This window comes from Sinohyriopsis cumingii, chromosome 2, assembly GCF_028554795.1.
Source record: "Sinohyriopsis cumingii isolate HCF-2022 chromosome 2, ASM2855479v2, whole genome shotgun sequence".
Classification (NCBI taxonomy): domain Eukaryota; kingdom Metazoa; phylum Mollusca; class Bivalvia; order Unionida; family Unionidae; genus Sinohyriopsis; species Sinohyriopsis cumingii.
In genome coordinates, this window is record NC_142962.1 from 110,313,702 (window position 1) to 110,334,705 (window position 21,004).

General features: G+C 37.5%; 1 long non-coding RNA gene across 8 annotated transcripts in view; it reads left to right on the forward strand.

Annotated features, from left to right (window-relative positions):
* Positions 1–12,720, forward strand: part of LOC149805603 (uncharacterized) — a 35,691-nt gene extending 22,971 nt beyond the window's left edge. For 4 of the 8 annotated variants that reach the window (XR_016419707.1, XR_016419711.1, XR_016419709.1 and 1 more), the window contains 4 exons: positions 9,588–11,197; positions 11,698–11,855; positions 12,051–12,157; positions 12,610–12,720. This is a non-coding gene — a long non-coding RNA (uncharacterized LOC149805603). The remainder of the gene's footprint in view (positions 1–9,587; positions 11,198–11,697; positions 11,856–12,050; positions 12,158–12,609) is intronic. The other 4 variants (XR_016419712.1, XR_016419710.1, XR_016419714.1 and 1 more) reach the window with 4 other exon arrangements.
* Positions 12,721–21,004: the final 8,284 nt, after the last annotated feature.

Here is a 21,004-nt window from a genome sequence, read left to right on the forward strand (position 1 = left end):
CAGAATCATCCCTGCGCACTGGGGCATCCATATCAAACGCGGGATCAGCGGTACGCGCAAACATTCTATTATTTATCATGTTGATGTTTTCAATTGCGATTTTTTCGTCGTAAATTCTTTGAATTTAAACCACTCCCCGCTATCGCGTTCATGAGCGCGTTGGTTGCCGCATCGGCGGATGGCGAAGTCGCCAACGACGGAGTCGTCGCCAACGACTGAGTCGTCGCCAACGACTCTAATTTTTCTTCCACGGCGTTATTTATTACTTTACTGACATTTGCAGGCATCACTGTCGTTGATGGCATTACCGGTGGTTTCTGTTTTCTTTTTGAAAATCTCTTGGATTTCACCAACGACATTAGTTTGTCCCGCGCGGCTGAAAGCGCCTTTCCGGCAACATCTCCAATGGCACTAATACCCTTATCACGAATAACATCAATAGCCTTCATTCCTAATTGTTTGGCTAACGGCGCTACTTTTGGAGCCATTCTTGTAAATAACCCCGCAATGGTGCTACCGAGACCATCTCCATAGTACGCGCGGTAAACAGGCAATCGCGAGTTTACCACGTAGACGAGTACTGGTTTATCATGGTTGTAGTGTATGATCATCCTTATTAAAAACACCAGTTTTCCAATTAATCATCCACGAGCTCGTCTATGAGCGTTCGATATGCATTAATGTCCATAATACCGCCTGCAAATAAACGCTTGCAAATATCAGCGGCCTCATTGATTATTTCCGTAGAGTTATTTCCGGCTCGTTTTCCTCCGATTAGTACTTCCAGCCGTGATATATCACTGAGAACACTATTAGGGCAGGTAACGCCGTAGGATTCTTTACCAACAGGGTATCCTTTTCCTTTTTTTGGTGTTATACTCTTAACTTCCTTGTGGAATGCGTCGTAATCGGATTTACTACGATGTGGTAATGCATCTTTATGTTTACTTGCTAAATACACTATTCTTGCCCAGTCTTTTAACGACTTTATATTTTTCTCGTAACCGCTATTGATATGCTTCTTATCTCGTATGTTCTTAGCAAAATTGTTGGCAGTAAAATTAATTAATTCTTCCCTGTTGCTGAAGCCTCTAATTTGATCTATTGTGCTCTTCTTGAGTACAATACGGGGTATATTCCCCTCTTTTTCTTCCGGTATTTCTTCTTCTGGTGTTTCTTCGGGTATTTCTTCTTCTGGTTCTCTTGCGGTGGCGCCTGGTTCTTCTTCGTCGGCCATTGTAACATAAGGTTCTTGTGGTTCGGTTATAGCGAGTGGTGGTGGCCTCCGTGTTGTAGCAGCCGCTATTTTTGCAGGGAGTGTTTCTAAAGACCTTTTTGTTTGTTCGGTCTCTGCCGCTATCTTTTCAAGCGCACCAAGAACGGGTACAGTTGCCGCCGTAACATCTTTGGTCGCTTTAGTTACCGGGGCAAACAGTTGTTCGCTTCCAACAGTAAAATCAGTTTGCATTTGTTGCCGCGTTTGAAGTTGTTCTCGGACCCTGTCTCGTAACGGTATGAACTTTTTAAGCGCTGCTAGTCGCTCTCTGGCTAGCCGAGTAGTAAGTGATTCGCCTACCATTATTGCAATTGCGAAGCAATTTCTAATTTCTCGCCGGAGTTTTCGTCTATAATCCTTCTAATGTTTTTGATTTTACTAGAAATCTCCCGGCGTCGTTCATAAACACGTCCGAGTTTTTTTCGTATTATTTCAACGGCAGTGAATAGTCCAATGAATGCATTTGCGTCATTGTGGTACAAGTTTTCATTAATCGTATGTTGCAATCGTTTTATAAAAAAGTACTCGCGGGCCAGGGTAAAACGCCCCCGTTTCGACTGTTCGTTAATAATCTCATAATCGGATAATATTTTTTCACTGTCGAGACCATCAGATAATTCAATTCCTTGATTTTTTAATTTTGAAATCTCAGTTAATATATTATTGATGTCTTCGATATTCATTATTCTTATAAAACATCTTGTTTTTAAATAAAAAAAATGAAACCCCGTGTATCAATTCCGAAGGTGTTCATACTTTGTTTTCTTCCGGAATGGACAATTTATTGTCAGCGCCGGTGGCCTTGTCAGCGCCTATGGCGCTGGTGACTTCGTATCTACATATGAAAATCGAATTCTATACCCGGTCTTTTTTGAGATTGCTGTTTGATATACTCGTTCTGCAACAAATCGTATTGAGGTGATACAAATGTCAAAATATTTTCCTGCTTCATTCATCGACTGAAATATTTTTTCCTCGTGAGTTGTTGTATCAAATGACCTTACGGGTTTTGCTTTCTTTGGGTATTTACCGGTTTGGCCTTTTTTACTATTTTCACTCTGAGAGACAGTTTGCAGGTTTGTAAGAGAATTATCAGTCTTATTACTATTAATATGATCAATCACAAGTCCATTCTCGATTAATCCGTGGAAACATTCATAGATGATTCTGTGACAGAGATATTTTTTCCCTCCAGCAGTAAACATCAAATACCCGTGATTATTTACGGTGCCAACTGGTTTCTTCAGTCTACGATTTCTAACAATGCCGTCGCGAGACGCCTCGTAATTGACGACCAGGGGATGCGGCTGAAATTCTTGGTCCATTTGTATAATAATACTACTTGTCTAATTTATTATTTGGTTTAATTATAAATCTTTCAACGTAGTCTTGAGGGGTTTTGATGACGAAGTCTGCGGTGGGGTCAATGACGGCGTTTTTAATTCGCTTGTCATAATAGCGTTTTAGTTCCCTGTATCGCTTTTCGCCACAATTAATACACAACTGCGATTTTCCTCTTACACCGACGTGGCAAACCAAGCACGGGAGGGGGCCAAGAGAACCATTACGAACGCTTTGTAAATGATATCCGCAGAATTCACCTCTACATGATTTATTGCACGGGGTTATTGACCCAATCATCAACCATTTACAGTGATTCATTATACTATATTCTTTCATTTAAATACTTGTTTTAATTATATGGATGAGTTCGAGAGATTGGCAGTAATTAAGCCCCGGAAAAATATTAAGTTCAATCTCGATAGAGTCCTCAAGGACACACCAAAAGCGTTAATAAACGATAGAACCCTGTTAAATAAAATACGCGATTGTATCGATGAATTCAAACGTGATGGTGCATCTCATAGTTGGTCAACATTTCGAATTGATGGCGTTGTTGATGCTACCATGAACGACAACCGCGCAGCAATGATAATATCACAACTTGACGGTAAAAAGTATTTCTTCAGAGTAAAATTCATTGTCCGGGTGGAATCAGGTGATTGGATCATACGTGATAAATTTGAACCAGTTCTCAGCGACAAGAAAACAGTCACTGTTAGCCGCGACTCCAAGCCGGGGTTGTTAACCGGAATTGACAAACCATACTATGAACGAGCGTATCCTGAAACAGCAGTTGTTTATGGAATATACCCGTTAAATAAGAAACCTGATATCGGAAAACTGAAACCAATGAAACAGTCAACTGGGATAAATTGTGTAGCAGAACGAATAATAGAGCATTTTACAAATGCATGTCGAGGAAACAAATTGACTGATTTACGACGTAGCAAAATCAACCAGTGGGAACTAACCGTAAAAGAGCGTGGAGCAACCATCAGCGACATAGCGAGATTAGAAACGTCGTTGAGATTTCCAATAACCGTTACAACGATAACCGGTGAAGTATTATACGAATCAAAGTACAAATCAAAGGGAGCCCCAATCAAAATTATCGATCATAACGAACACGCATGGACGCCCGTGATCACAATATTTCCACGGAATAGAACAGTAAAGTATATACCCGAAGAATTCCTGGGAGAACAATTCTCCAAGGACGGTTTTCTCGCGGAGAGGAAACTATTTGATGCTATTGCCTACTTGTGTAAAAACGACCCTGTATCAGTGTGGTTACTTCGCAGCGCTGAAAACGATGCGGATACCTTTGATCAGTTTGTAAGGCCAAACGGTGAATTATATCGCACTGAAGCATTTCACAACAGGATGAAAAAAACCGCCATAGAATTTGAGGAGCATGATGAACAACTGCTAACAAATTGTTTTACGATTCCATCGGTTGCGGCTCATGTTGCAGCAAGGAAAAATGCGTGGAGTCCAACACGCAAGGAATTTCTACCAGATGTACAATCCAGTTGTTTGGAATACTATCACGGTGGACTATGGAACACTGAATACAGCCGCGATGCTATGATCTCGGTTGATATGGTTGCCTGTTATCCAGCGAGTTTTCTCGGGTATGGATCCGCCGCTGAGTATTTCAAACGATTTGGACACCCCAGACATGAAATGACTCGTGTTGCTATTAATGGACCACTGCCTGATTTTGATTTAACCGGATTCGCTCGCATAGTATCATTTGAATTTGCGGCAGGACTTCATCGCTGTTGCTATATTTGGATCGGTAGACACATGACTGAAAAGAAGTGGCTGCCAATAGCGCTGCTACGGTATATGATTGATTGTAGCATGCTAGTTTCGTTGATTGTCAGTGACGCGATTATATCATACCGGGCACAGACTGAAGTCTGGTTACCAGAACCGGAGCGTCTAGATAGCATAATTGACGAGTCCAGAAAAAACATTGATGCCGACGAGGAATATATCATCGAATGGTCCAGGAGGATATTTAACCAACGAAACCGCGAGGCAAAAGATCTCGGTAGAAGAATAATTGGTAAGTTCACACAAGGTGGAAAAAACCACGACTACAAACGATATTGCTCACGGCTGATTATAGATGACGCAGAATATGATTTCGTAATCAAGGACGCAGTGGCTAAAAATAGATACGTGAACTGCAAAACAGCTTTCTTGTCCAATGGAACGAGGTTGGGTACAGTTGTTACCTACAGCGATGGAGACAGCCCGGCGTATCCACATTTGAGGGCGTCTATGCTGGGTTATGCCGCTATCAATTTATTCTCGATGATAAATAGATTTCCCGATACCGCGGTTAGAGTAGCCGTTGATTCATTTTATATTGACGTAGCGTATAAGGGAAACGTAGCCGGGTTTACTAGTCCGGACGAGAGTTGGGGTACATGGAGAATTAAAAATGAAATACGACGCGATTATTCCCCGTCAGCAGATGTCACCGTTGAGAACAACTACTTACGCGGTGATAAATTGTCAGAATGGTCTAATGCACCATCGTGTTCTGATCCAATTTGTAGACACAAGACGGTTTATTTAAGCGGCTGTGGCGGGTCAGGAAAGACGACTCGGGCAATTGAATTATTTCGAACGCGGGCAAGTATAATCGTGCTTACACCGACCCATAGACTAGCGCGAGAGATAAAACAACGAAATGTTGACGCCGTTACTTATCACAGCTTTTTTCGATACAGCGGCGGTGAGTGGACCCCTGATCGAATGGGTGAAAAATTTATTCCCGATATTATCATCTGGGATGAGATATGTACTGTTTCGTTAGATACTTTACAAATGTTTCTTGAGTGGTTGCTGCGCGCGAATACAGCGGTGATCATGTGTGGGGATCATGGCCAACCACCACCATTTGTCGGCGAGGGCCCACATGATTGGTTAAAGGGTTTTGTGGACTATTATGAAGAAACCGATACTGATTACCGAGCACTTGATGAACAACTGCGCGAGGTTAAAAAATTAATCAGATTACAGCCGGATAGAATTCAGTGTGAAATAATCCGAGAGGTGATTCCGGAAACGCCGTTAAATGAATTCTGGGAAACATGGAAACCAAACGATTTGATTGTAGCGAGTAGAAAGATAGTCAGAGACACACTTCAGCGGAGGTTGTTTACGTTTCATAAGGAAAAGTTTCCAACGCGCCCAGTGCCGTTATGTTATAGACCCGCGGACACACGGCGGCAGAACATTGAAGTTGAAATTCCAGCCCCGACAGCGTCGGGGACAAAAAAACAAATTCTCGTGCTGAATGATATCGTGCTCGTTGATATCAGCGTCGTCGAGGACGCGCTACGTGCTGATAAATCCCCGTGGACGCTAGGATACGCAACAACAATACATTCCTCGCAGGGACTAACCATCACGGACACAATTGTTTGGATAGTTGATAATCGCATCGAATGGTCGAATCTAGTCTATCTTGCAGTGTCCAGAGTACGAAGGATAAATCAGCTTCGAAGAATTGTTATTGACGGAGTCAGTGACGGAGTCACCAACGACGAAGCCGGCGACAAAGTCACCATCGATGCAAGCGTCATTGATAGAAAACTCTCGGGTTACCGCCAACAGGATAAAAAAAACAGCGGCGTTTTGATATTGATGCCGAATTAATAATCTCGCTACGACAACAACAGAATAATCACTGCGCGAGTTGCAATTGTATAATGAGTTGGCGTTATTCGGATAAAGACACTCGCCAATTTACCGTGGATAGGATCGATAACAGTCTCGGTCATGTCAAAAACAATGTGAGGTTGACCTGTCTTGAGTGCAATAGACGCAACGGCGCTAGTTAAGACCACGTGGGGGCAATTGAGTATCGTTAGGTATTACTTGTAGTTGCTCGCGTGTAAATCCGCGCTGAGGAGCAGTCGAATCCAGTCTGTAGATCGGTGGTCTACCAGTTGATCGTGTTATCGTTAATATGTTATGTGTGGTAACACTCCAAATAGGATCGGTAGCCCTTTTTTTACCGCCTTCAAGCTCTCCTGGTTCATATAGATATCTAACAGTGACATCGCCAAGAATCGGCTTGGAAACGCTATTTATTTTTGATTTTCCGGGTATATACTCGTATTTAATCGCGTCGCTGGGCTTCATGTTGATTGCTCGGGTAATCTCGTTATTTAACGCTGCAATTACACCTGGCAACCTTTTAACCCATTCACGAGATCGTTTTTCTTGGATGAATTCCTTCGCGTATTGATATCCAAATAACCGTTCAGCGAGAGTCCGATTGAATCGTTCAACAATTGCCTGATCACGATGTAGCGCAGTATGACCTCGTCGTATCGCGACGCTATGATGTTTCAGCGTTGATAAAACAGCGCCGCGAAATTCACTACCGGGATCAACTTGTAATAGATTTGGCCAGCGCAGAGGACCTCTTTGATAAATTCTTTCAAACGCAGCGGCTACTTCAGTTGCTGACTTTGTTTTTAACGGCTCCGCTTGTTTGTATCGACTCGCAACATCAACTACGGTTAGCGCGTATTTGTAACCGTTGTCATGCGGCAAAAATAGTATATCAGCCTGATGAACTTCATTAGGCACGCCGACATCAAAGCGCGAGAAGTTGATTTGTTTAGGCGGTGGTAGATAGATTTGCCATATAGCCTGTTTGGATAACCAATTAGCCGCAGTGGTCTTTGTTACCTTTGCAGCGCTTGCAAGCTTACCAATTGCGGCCTTCCCCTTCCAGTATCCTCTCGGAGAATAATAGATGGATTCCATGTTGTTATTATAAACGCTATCGTTTTCAATTACCAGCGCGAGAAGCTCCGCTTCCAATCATTAATTTACCTTTCATAGCCGATTTTACCAACCATGAGGCTAATTTTTCTTTGACGGATTTATCAGGAATAGCATTTAATGCGTGAATTAATTTTACATCCGCGATATGACGCTGTTGCAGATCGCTACTTTTGTAAGCAACATCATGAGCATGACACGCCTTATCGATAGCGTTTATTGGATACTCACCGGGTTTGGGCTGATTTTGATCATCGAGTCTAATATCTAATCGTGTTCCGGGGCCACAGTAGTTATATCCTGGGAGGTGTTTTTCTCCTGGATACTTTGCCCACGGTGTTCCGGGGAGTTTTGCCAATTTGGCTGCGATGTCACCTCCTCGCTTTTTTTTAAAACATCTCCGGGTCTAATAGAAATAAATCTAAATTTCTTTGTACCGCATTGTACACACTTGCCAGTAAGGGCCGATCTGTTATTTCTTGTTGTAGCGGTTGTCATATCATTTGTGCCAGTACGTACTCTACACTTCACACAATATAGATCCATAATTTATGTATAGAGATATGAATATAATTGATTTTTCGGCGACTAAAACAAGAGAACCAGTTAAGCATGTTGCAGCGTTACCAAACTCGATCCGGATGATTATCATCGGACCATCTGGATCCGGCAAGACGCAATTGTTACTCAATTTAATAATGAGATGGATGAAGTGGGATAAGTTGTATTTGGTTGCTCCTAGCGTAGATGATCAACGATGCTACGAGGTGTTGAAAGATTTCAACGAGAATGCATCAGCGATCGCTAAAAAAAATGTTATTGAGTTTATTACGGATATCAATGATGCACCGGGTATTGATGATATTGATGGCGACGTTAACAATCTAGTCGTGTACGATGATGTTATGTTAGACAATCAAAAAAACCCAGCTAGGATATTTTCCAGAGGCAGGCATAAAAACACTGACGTGATATATGTCACTCAACGATACACTCAGATTCCAAAAGTAATTAGAGACAACTGTAATATTCTTGCTGTGTTCAACGGCGTTGATACACACACGCTACGAAATATTTGGCAGACATGGTGCGGCGGTGACATGGACTTTAATGTTTTTCGAAACTTTTTTAGTCATGCTCAGTCGACCCCACATGGATTTGTAACGATAAATTTACATGATCCTCGGACACGATATCGTATCGGACTTGACCAAATATTCGGTTAGTTGTAAATAATTTTCATTGTAAATAACCACTTAGCAGCAGAGGGGGCGATGACATCGACGCGGTCGTCGATGTGCTTACCGGACGCTGACGACGCTGGGGATCGGCGCGCAGAAGGTGTTAATTAAACCAAATGACGACGCGACGATCCCCCAACGACGTCGTCGTTTTTTTTTTACCAGGCGCTGACTACACCGGATCCGCTGAGTGCAGAAGTAATAATTAAGCAAAATAACGATTGGACAAAATGTCCGATTCGCCCCCTCTGCTGCTGAATTGGAGATTAGAAACCGGGCTGTAGTTCTTTAAATCCTTATGGTGTAGTGTTAGTTTCTTCAGCAGAGGTTTTACAATGGGAGTTTTGAAAAATGATGGAAATTATGCTGATGAGAGAGAGGTATTAATAACATCAGTTAGTGAAGGCAATACTGGATCTAAGCACTCAAGCAGCAGTAATGTTGGAATTGGATCAAATTCACATGACTTTGGTGCACTCTAGGATGATTACTTAAAAATGCATTTATTGGTGGTGAGAGACTAAATACATGACTTGATACTTGTGTTTAGCATTAATTGGAAAGCTGAAGATTAGTAATCTTTTGACATACATATCTTAATTGTACCATTTAATTTACAAAATTCAATGTAATTTGCATTGGTAAAATGTGTAGCACAAGAAAAGTCATTATGAATCAGAGATAAATCATATCTTTGTTTTGTCTGGAGCTTGACTAATTTATTGCACATTTCTGTACACTATTTTGTCTTTAATCCAGGAGTATTCACTGCATTCGGATGCATTTCATGGTGAAAATTCAAAAGTGGTGAATATTGCTAGCAATTGTTCTGCAAACCCTTTATGTCACAAGGAGTCAGTGTATTCAAGGACTCATACAGTATTTCCAAGTTCTCATTGACATTTCAGATGAAAATGAAGAACTGAAAAAAGATGAAAATCTCAAGTGGAAACCTTTCTGGTCAGCCATCTCATCCAAAACCTCCTGAAATGGAGAGTATTTTGCAGACTCCAAGATTTCCTCTTATCCTGCTGGTATGTTCTATTTAGTTTATCTGGTCTCTTTTTATTTTTTATCAATTGCTTTTATACCATGCCACAATTGGAAATTCTGTATCAAAAGTATGTATACATTTCATCATTTTTCTGTTTGTTTAATAAGATGTGTTTAAGAGTACTTACTTACTCATGATGCTGTATATATGAGATTAGATGTTTTGTTAAAAAAGAATGCATTTTGTGATATATTGTATCACTGCTTTATATACAGTGGTCATTGCAACCAGTATGCATTTTGTTTACATGCCAAACAATCCAGTCTGATTTCTTTGTTTCTTTTTTACTGCAATTAAGGAGTAGTGATAATCTTTATACTCTTAGCTGCATCCAGAAGGACAACACCATCACCATCCCCATCCACTCTGGAGTGGAGAATATAAAGATTTCTCACTGCCAGTTCCTCTGCAAGTAGTAAGTATTGAGGATGGAAAAAAATGTACATTATAGAATAATGAAACAAATACTACAGGTGTTGACTTTTATATAATCTCTTATTTCATTTACAGCTCTCTAAATACGAGTAGGTCAATTATACACTGTATTTATGAATTTAATTCTCATCTAAGGTAGTAGAACTGTTTTATGTTTGACAAAATGTTGGGTAATTTGTGGCCATACATTAAAAACACATTTTGTAGCATTTAAAAATGCTTATGTTCAATGCACGTACAACTCATTGGTTTGTTGTCACTTAAGTTGATAATAGTCTTGTCATCTTGTAGACATTTTGAATGTTAGTGTTCAATGCTAAGGTCATATACATTGATTCAACATCAAAATTTGTTTGCAAAATGGAAGATTATGACATGAAAGCACAAGCTCTTGTAGCTTAGATACTGTTATTTCAGAACATTGTGAGATGTTAATTAATTAAATTATAGGTCATAAAACATGCTGTTCAAGACTTCTTTGTGCAAATAAACAATGAATTGTTTTTCATTGATGTGTTGACTGTTCATCATTCCATTGTTTTTTTTTTATTTTTCTTTCTGATGTATACCATTGTCTTGTGTAAGTCAGACGCCTAAACCATCTACATTGAATGCAGACTTTACAGACACCAGCAGTGAAACAACATATCCAGGGAATAAAAAAATAAAGGATTATGGGAAAAGTTTTCATATAAACTGTACAAAAACCATGTATTTCATTCCATAAATATATTTCATTGTTAAACCCATGTTCACTGTACAGATCTTTTTAAGGAGTTTATAATAATGATTTTGATCTTTCAAAACTAATTTCATCACAAATCTGTTACAGATTTCCAGTTCAATGTACTTATGAAACTGGACACAAATATTGAGAATTTGTTGGAGCAGCTGGCCCTCCAAGTTCATACACATGGCCCAGACACAGAAAATAGAGAAGACATTCTTGCAATGCCATGTGATTCAGTGGAGGAACTAGAGGTCCTTTGCCAGAGGTTGGAGGAGAATCCCAAACTCTCCAAGAAGATGGTAAATTGGGGCTTTATTTTCTATTTTAAAAAACTGTTATAACCTTTATTTGCTGTTGTGAACCTCAATATGCATTATGCAAGTTCTGCAGTGCCTGTATAATTATTTTTGGGGGTGGGGTGAACATGTAGTGGTCGGCTGTTTTGTCTTACGGATGTAGGCCAAAACATGTTTAGAGATGAACATGTAACAGGTATTTTACTACATATACACTATTACATATTATGTGGCTACTTTAATTTAATCCTTGAGTGAATGTCATTTATGAAGTTAATAAATTCACGGTGGTTAATTTGGTTTATAATTGTTATTAGTACATTGTGTTGCATAATTAATGTTATCAATTTTTTTTCAAGTTAGAGAAATTAAATTTGCTTGCAAAACCATGGCAAAAAATAACTATATACAAGCATATTTTGTCACATCGATCATGAAATACTACTACTAATAATAATATCAAAATCAAAAAATAGTAATATTATTATTATTATTATTTTCAGATATGCTACTTGAGCTCCCTTGGCAGGTTTACAATTGGGGATAGTGTCTGCAGGATGATGAAAAAGCTTAAAACAAAAAGACTGGCCAGAGTATAGTCCAAAGGGACGTAAAGGGAAAAAAGCATTTCAAGAGCTTGTGATATGTCAGGTTTTGATAAGTAAGTATGGCTTGATTTAAATTGTGTTTTTCATGTGACTTGCCAGAGATTTTTAAATGAATTGATAAAGTAACTTGAGACCACATTTCAAAGTACATGTTTTAAAAATATTCCATTGATTATTGCTGGCATTTAGAAAAATGCAATGCATCCTTTGTTGTGAAACTTTTTTAAAACATTGTATTACTCTTGCAGAAGCCTGCTTGAAAACTAATAGCAAAGCAAAGGCAAATGGAATGGAAGAGACCATATCAGAGACCCTCAAATATGCACCCAACCAACGCAGAATGATCAAAAACAAGGTAATCCAAATGACTCTTATTTCATCAATATTGGATTCAGTTTCGTCTTTTAAAGCATAGTATTTGCAAAGCGGATGCATTTCTAAACTGATAACAAAATCAGCTTATCCTATTGCCCAGGACTATCAGAGCTAGAGTCCAGCTAACTACAATATACATATATCTTGTCTGATCGGACAAGTGCCTCCATTTGGAATTTTTATTCACATGAAATATTTGGATGAAATAAATCGATCTTTGTGCAAATTGATTGCACCATCCACTTGCCAGAAATGATAAGTAAGTGCAGAGTTATCTTGTATCATGGCTTAACGATAGTAAGGGAAGCACAAGTGCAGTGAAGAAAATTTCATACATTTTTATAATGCTGATTAACATGACTTCTGCATATGTAACTAGTGCTGAGATGATATGACTTTATTTAAGCATTACAATTTTGTTTTAATTTGCAGGTGCCTGAGCAGAAGAAATAATAGATAAACTTTACAGTGGAGTTGGAGACTGATTCTGATTCATAATCTTAATTATATCTAGAAAATAAACATTAAAGTCATATTAAAATATCTGTTGTATTGTTTCCTTCTTTCATTTTTCTCTTAAAAACAAATGTCTGAACCTTTAGTCTGTGAATTCAGTGGATTCCTTATCAGCCCATCTACTTTTACTTTACACCATGCTACTTTTAAAAAAAATGAATTATCCCCATTGGGGTAGGTCCCCCCAACCCCCCACCCTACTTTGTCAACTTACCTGCCACATTTAAATCTAATGGAAGGCCCTGCTGTAAAGCCTGTTAGTAAAACTACCCAACAAGAGGATTTCATACATTTGCAACTCCTAGATGGAGTGTTAAGTATTTCATTTTTGTAATGTAGATTTGGACATTCTTGCCACCAGTATGGAATATGTGTTTCAGAAACACAAGCAGCTTTCATCAGATTTGCATATAGGTTTTATATGTTGTGAGTATGTTGTAGGAAGTTTTTTTAAATAACATCATATGAGATGATGCCAGTGGAAATGGCAGAAAAGTGTCTGTATTGTTCACCAACTACACCTTGTTCTTACAAAATGTGGCTGTTACACATTCCCATGATGATGTCACTGACAGCCATCAGTGAGGAATGCCCCAACAAGCATAATACAAATTGCTTCCATTGTAATTGTTACAATTCCATTCTGACCACTCCGGTGTCCTAGTGGTTACAGCGTTAACCTCAGAAGCGGGAGGTCATGGGTTCAAACCCCAGCCAAGTCATACCAAAGACTTACAAAAATGGTATTAACAGCTACCTCGCTAGATGCTCAGCATTAAGAGGTTAGTGTTAGGACTGATCGGCCTGGTGTCAGGATAATGTGACTGGGTGCAACATCATACTACATGTTTGCAGCATGATGCCCCAGTGCTATACATCACTATAAACTGCCACACTGCAGACATTGTAGCAATATGACTGAAAAATTATTCAAGCTACGTTAAAAATCCAATCACACACACACAATTCCATTCTACGATCCAGAACCAACACTAATTCCGTACTACAGTTCTTGCATTTCAATCCAATTTTGCTTTTGAAATGTAGTGCCACTCAATTCATAATGAACCCATTCATTTCAAACACTCGCAAATACATATTATTCCTGTCTACAACTGAAAAATATCTATATAAAAAAACGTGTAACTGTGTTTTATGCAATGGCATGGAGATGCACAAAAACTTGCACCTGAAGCTTGAATAAATCCCCGACTGTGGATAAGACTTTACCCATCGATTACCCCAGCTTGGGGATAAATTCCGACCGTGGCGATTTATTATATATCCTATGACTGCTCCAGCTTGAGGGCAAAATCCAAGCACATCCCTAAAAAGATAACAAGTATAGCGGCTCTTTACCTTCTGTAAATGCCACTTGAGCTTCCTGATGCTGTTGTATCTGCCATTTGACAGAATCACGAATGTGGATATATTTCTTAATTGCCTCTAGTTGTTGAGTTAGTTTAGCTGTATGAAATTCCTTTGTGCAGACTCACTCATTATTAATATTACAACAGTGATTTAATTACACATTACCTGTCAGCACACCGATGATAAGTCAGTTATTTTATAACACACCAACAAGCTTGCCCCTTGCACCCCCCCCCCCTTTTTTTATTTGGGCACCTGTGGACATGAATCTGCAAGGCTCAAATTGTCATTTTTAATATAAGATCTCAACATTTTTAAGGCCTTAATTTTAAAGACATCCTTAAAACCCCCAAAAGGTTATTAAGTGGATCACCAGCCTTCGTTTAGAGTAAGAGCAAGTATATATATATTTAGGTCTAAGGAAACACAATAAAAATGTTTGATTTAACAATGACATATTTGCCTCAGGTCTGTGATCCTGAAGTGAATATTAACTGTCCATTTATTTTCTTGGCTTTTCTTTACTAGGAAATTGATTATAGAGATTTCTGCGATGGTGAAGGCAATGTAAAAATTGGTTACTATAACATACTTTTTACGCCATGTTTGAAAAAATAAATCCAATGGAAAGGTTATAGTCTGAAAATCTTCATTAAATTAAGTTAATATAGGGGAAAAAACTTTAAGAGTTCATAAATATTTTTCAGTGCTGAATAAAGATATAACATAACACTTTCTGCTGTGATTTTAATAGTTTCTGAGAGCATGAAAAATTTCTAGAACTATAATGTATAAATGTTTTCAAAAGATTATATTAATATGAGGGAAAAATCTGTTATGAAATAAACCGACAAGATCTTGTATGAATTCATGTTATCTTTAAATATGATATTTGTGTGAAAATATCTGGAAGAAAAAACAAGATGGTGCCACTCACACATACAATGTGGTTGCCACAGTAGCCATATTAAGAAACTTTTTATCGCTACTTCTGAATGGATAATTGTGTCAGCGTGTCAACATGTGTACAAAATACTTATGTTGATGTCTAGCAGGTCCTGAATGAGAATTATGGTGCTGTACAGACATCCTATAAGGCCACAAATGTGGCCATCCTGAAAATCTTGTTATAACTACTTCTCCTGAATGAATCGTCATATCAGTGAAAGACTTCTTATGTCTAGTTGGACGTAAATGAAAATAGTGCCAATCTAACCTCCAATATGGCTGTTTTAATGGGCATCTGGAAAACCCCTTCCTTGCTACTTCTCCTAGATGGCTGGTCATTTTGACATTGTGCTTTCACTAGATGACCTATTTGATGTCTGGTTGGCCGTAAATGGAACTATGCATATGGTTTTGATGTCTAGTTGGTCCTAAATGTGGTTTTTGCTGCTCATAAACTTCTAATGGTATTATAGTTGGTTCCTTAATGAAACTGCTGTACAAAATTAAAAGGCCTTCTCACTTTCTATCAAGTTGGATACAATTATCTTTACCAGCTAGGATTTCTTGATCCTCTTTTTATACATCAACCCTTCGCATATGTAGTTAGCTAAAACAGTATTTTGAACAAGTAAATGCCCTCTTGCAAATACAATCCCAATTGCATGCTTTTACCCGTGTGAGAGCTCCTTATATAAGTAGCTAAGTATTCAGTAACTGAATTTCCACATCCACATGCATCAACTCAGAATTAAAAGTTGCAAATCATATACAAATTTGAAAATCTTGAGACGTGTCACTTTGCATGGTGGGTGTTATGATTTAAATGCAACAAGGAAATTGAATTAGGGTTAATTTCTTTAAGCTGTATTCAATCATGGGGCCCTGGATTATAGAATGGTCTAGGCATACACATCACTAATCAACTCTCTCTAGTCCAACCAATGTGTGTATATGGGAAAGCTTGCCAGTAGCATTATGTGTGTTGATTTCTTCCAATAAATATGATGGCTGCCATGTAAAGTCTATGATGTCCTGAAAAATGGTGTTAAGCTCCATACAAGCAAGCTAAACAAGCAATGATATAATGGAACAGTAGACACCATTTTAGCTAAATATGCCAAGAATTGATTTAGAGACTTGGTTAGTGATGATGACTTAAAATTGGCAAGGGATTAAAACGATAAAAGAAATGACCTTTCATGGCACTATAATATAACAAATGAGGAAAAACAAAAGTTTATTGCATTTGAACCTTTTGTTTTTTCACAGTTTCAATTTAAGTCATAAGGCCCCTTATTTTGCCTTACCAAACATATAGCAAGTTATTACCTCAAACCCTAGCACTAATAATTCCTCACAAGTAAGCAGTCTTTTATGAAGTCTCAGTTCTGAGTATATGTCTAGCAATACTTATGTCCAGTTTGTTTATAAAATTCTTTCTCACATGGTACAGTTTTCAGAGAGACACGATAAATTCAACAAGTGTGGTAATTAAGGGACAGGCATTCTTTATTTATGTACACATCCCAAAGGGACATTGCTATGTTTGAATCAACACTGAACCGAAGAATGGAGCATCAGTTGCATCAATTAAAATATTGTTGCCCACACAAAATACTGCAAGGACTATAATCAATTTATGAGTGCAATGGGCATGAATTACTGTAGCAGACTGGAGGAAGTAATCCGAATTTATTAATATCTTGAAGCTAAATATAGTAAAGTTTTCATCTATAATCTGTGGAATCGTTTTTGCACACAGTTTGCAGGATTTGTCTTTGGGTCATCGTTTTTCTTTTTCTTCATCTTTCTAGCTTATAGTATCTTGATAAGTCTTATGGTGCCGTGCAACTGCACTTGATGATTACCACTACCAGTGACATTGTATCAAATCTTCTGGGATCAGATGATTCAATGCAAATTCCACATAACCTATCACCATCCTCATGTTTGCCATCTGACTTACTAAGTTATTTTGCCTAAATAATAATAAAAACAATCTGGTCTGATGTATTGATAGCATTCTGAATGACCATAATATATTCTCTGTATCTACCCTAGAAAATCCTGAGTGGATCGCTGTTTGGTTTTAATAAACCAAAGTAATCCAAAGAAAGGCATTTTACAGACACAAGTGTCTGTTTCCTGTATGCAGTGATTAAATGATAGTATTATGTCTTTATTTTTTTTAAAACTGATGATACATATGATCACTTTCAATGTGCAATATTAGTTATGTTAATTAACGAGTGGGCAATATTTGAATTTCAAAGATAAAAGTGTATGCCATGATCACTTTAGTAGGATGATTTGTCAAGTGAGGTTATCTTTTCTGTTTGAATAAATATTGTTAACTAAACTATTTTCGCAAGTTATGACATAAGAATGATTCAAAGAAAGAAAATTCATTAAATTGAACATATAAATTGTAATACTGCAAGAGAGTCTAGATGAACTATTTCTTCAGAGACACAAACCAGACTCTGTGGCAGCAAAATTATCAAATAGGACACAACTAAGAGACAATCACATTTTCAGTCACAATGGTTTGACAATTATCAATGGCTTGAATTCATTGACTGTGAAGGCAAAGTGATTTGCAGTTACTGCAAAAAAAGTTCCCAAACTGTCACAGATTTTAAATTCTACCAGTGGACTTGTAAGCGTAACTGACAAATTCAGGATTTAATCAAGCAAGTCTCATGATAGTATTATACTTAATAAAGCAAAATGTAGCACAGTATATTCATGACACTTAGGCCAGCATGTACAAAATATTCCTCAAGTTACAGTTGCTAGCACTCCACTAAGAAATGTCATTTTATAATAAATAAAAATGTAATGGAAAAAAAAATTGATAAAGTGATTGCACTCTTTAACATAGCCTACTACCTAACTCAATAATGAAAATGATTTGGTTCATTATATCTTTGTGTTTTATGGAATAAATGCATACATCTGATTGAATTTTAGCCAAGAGACTGAACTTTTGGGTTAAGTTAAAATGTATGTGGAACTAATGCATTTTCTAAAACTACTTGTATCAGTGTGCATTGTGACTTTTCTTTAAGATAACTCTAAATGGTACTGGGTATATATCATTTTCTTCAACTGCACACTGTTGTCTTCCATTTGATTTGATGACTTACAGCTATACTGTCTACACAGTAGGCCTCAGTATCAGGAAAAATTCTGTATACTTCAGTTACAGCTGAAATAAGTTTTGCATTAGTACCTGAATCAGACAAAAAAGGTTGTGTTCTGGTGTGTGAATAGAAATGGCTAAAAGTAATATAGACAAAAGCCATAAGAGTACACAAGTTACATATGAAAACCACCAATTCACTTGCATGTGTGGCATACAAGTTCAAAGATTTGCTTCATGTTTATTTGTGTACACACATTGTTCAACTCCTAAGATATTTTAAGAGCTATTTCTCTGTTGTATGCATAATTCATTTACAAATGTGATTAGTGGGCCACACCGAAGGCCATACTATTAGTTCACTTGGCAATATGGTAACGTCAGCTGAAAAGCATAATCATCCATTAAAAGAGCATTATGATATGAACATTAGGTATTTAGAACATATAGATTTTTCTTTTCCAAATGGAGTCCAAGTAATTATTGCCCAATCCAGGTATAATTTTGTACACAAGTAAAGAACAAAATAAGATAAATCTTCATTTATTTGCAATTGACAATACACTTCTTAATGAATATACACTTTTACATTTATTTTGTATCACTTGAATAAACAATATTTCTTTCAGTTCATTTTAAACTTTTATTTTATATCACTTGAGTAAACAATATCTCTTTCGTTTCATTTAACACTTAGAAACAGGTTCTTCAAGTTACAATAATCAACTCTGGAAACAATAAACAAACTGGAACTTTTGACCTAATTATATTACATTTACTAGGGTTAAAACAATAAATTCCTTAACATAATAAATTAACAGTTCCAGTTAATCAAACACAAAATCATCTTTTATACAGGGTGTGAACTGTTAATATTTACAGGATAAAGCTTATAGTTTCCAAATTGATTGAAGCTTACATGTTGCAGTTGCTGGCACATATCTATTTCCAGCATGGTTTGCATACATTCCACCTTTAATAATTTTGTTACTTCCCTACCCCACCCCATTCAGTAACAAGTATAAAAAATCAGGCTCATTCTAAGGCAAAGTCTGTAACTTGTGTACCACATTCAACAGAGTGACAAAGATGCAAAACTTTATGATGCCTGGCAAAGGAAGAAAACAGTTTGTTGTTTACCCAAGTTTTGAACCAGTTAACTTGAATTCTCAGACCATCAATTGCTACAGCCCCACTAATTACAATTGTTATAGGGAATAATGAGAACTCACCTTCAGTTATCTGTGTATATATATAATTTTAATAACCAAGAATACCGGATGTCTGGGAACAGTATAGCATTCAATGGTAACGTCAGAACTGAGATGAGAGAATTAAACAAGCATAGTACATGACATAATATATCCATCAACTATTGACTGGGAAAAATACTACAGAACACCATTTCTGCTGGCAGTAAGATGTTGAACCTTTATGTCATAAATATCAGGTTGGACATCTAGGACCAGTAATATTCATAATGGGCAGTACCCACCCCCACCCCCGAAGTGAGAAGGGCCTGATTTGTAATCTAAGCCACCCAACCTATCACAGCCTTTATAGTACTTGAAACAAATATTGAGTAATAGTAAAACAAACTCTGAAAGTTATTAAAACCAATTTGTTATATTTCCATAACTCTGCATAGTTAACTGTGCAAGCAGACTTAAACATATCAGTGTATGACAGTTAAATTGAGCTATAGCATCGATTAACAGAAGCTACGAATTCATCAACAAGCAGTGAACAATCATCTTCACAATAAATGTCAAACATTAGCATCCATAAGCTGTCAAGACAAGTTGTTACACTGGATATATAATCATCAATTTATTTCAAACAAGCTGTGAAAAACGAACCTCACGTCCGCTATATGTACGCTGGCCATTGCAAAGGATGCTTTAATAGATTAATGTGTATCGTCGTGTCTTGACAACCATTTTGCGCCCGCACACCGGAAAGTCATGCTATATATTTGTTACTTGTGAACGTATTCGTGGGCAGTACGCTATATATTGTTCCCGGGGCCGTATTCGCGGGCAGAATGCTATATGTTTGTTCTTCGTGAACGTATTTTTGGGCAGTTACTTTGTCATCTTCAACCTAAAGGTCAAAACTGCCCATGAAATTGATATATCTGCCCACGAACCGAAAACATGAATAGGACTATAACATAAGTGTATATACGTATTTTCAACATATACATAATTACTATGTAAGAAATACAACCTATGTATATGTATTTTGATTTGAAATGTAAACTATATCATGTCCTTCCCGTAAACCCACTTTCGGGATGACTGCCCACAACGCACCTAAAACGTGTATATATATATATATATATATATATATATATATATATATATATATATATATATATATATATATATATATATATATATATATATATGTATATATATATATATATATATATATATATATATTTATATATATATATGTATATAAAGTATTTTCGTTCCGACGTGGACATTTTACGGCATTGCTGCTTTTTTGCTGCTGAAAATTTCGAGAATTATTCATGGAACACGGAGGGATCGATCCCTTGAAAGAAGACAGCACCATCACCAAAGCGTTTTCCTTAGCATACCGCCAAAAAATCATGCCTGAAAACACACTGGCTGTAATCAGCCCTCAAAGGACCAACTTTATCAAACGTCAATACTCGGTCAAATTCCTACACTGGCTACATTACTTGTCCGACAAGGAAGACAAATGAATCCAACATGCCCGTAACGGAGGAGGCGAAAGACTATCGGTACGTATTCGGTGGATTGTTGAGACTTAGAAAACCCCAAGATCGTGTACGAGTTTAACAGTTTCTTATTT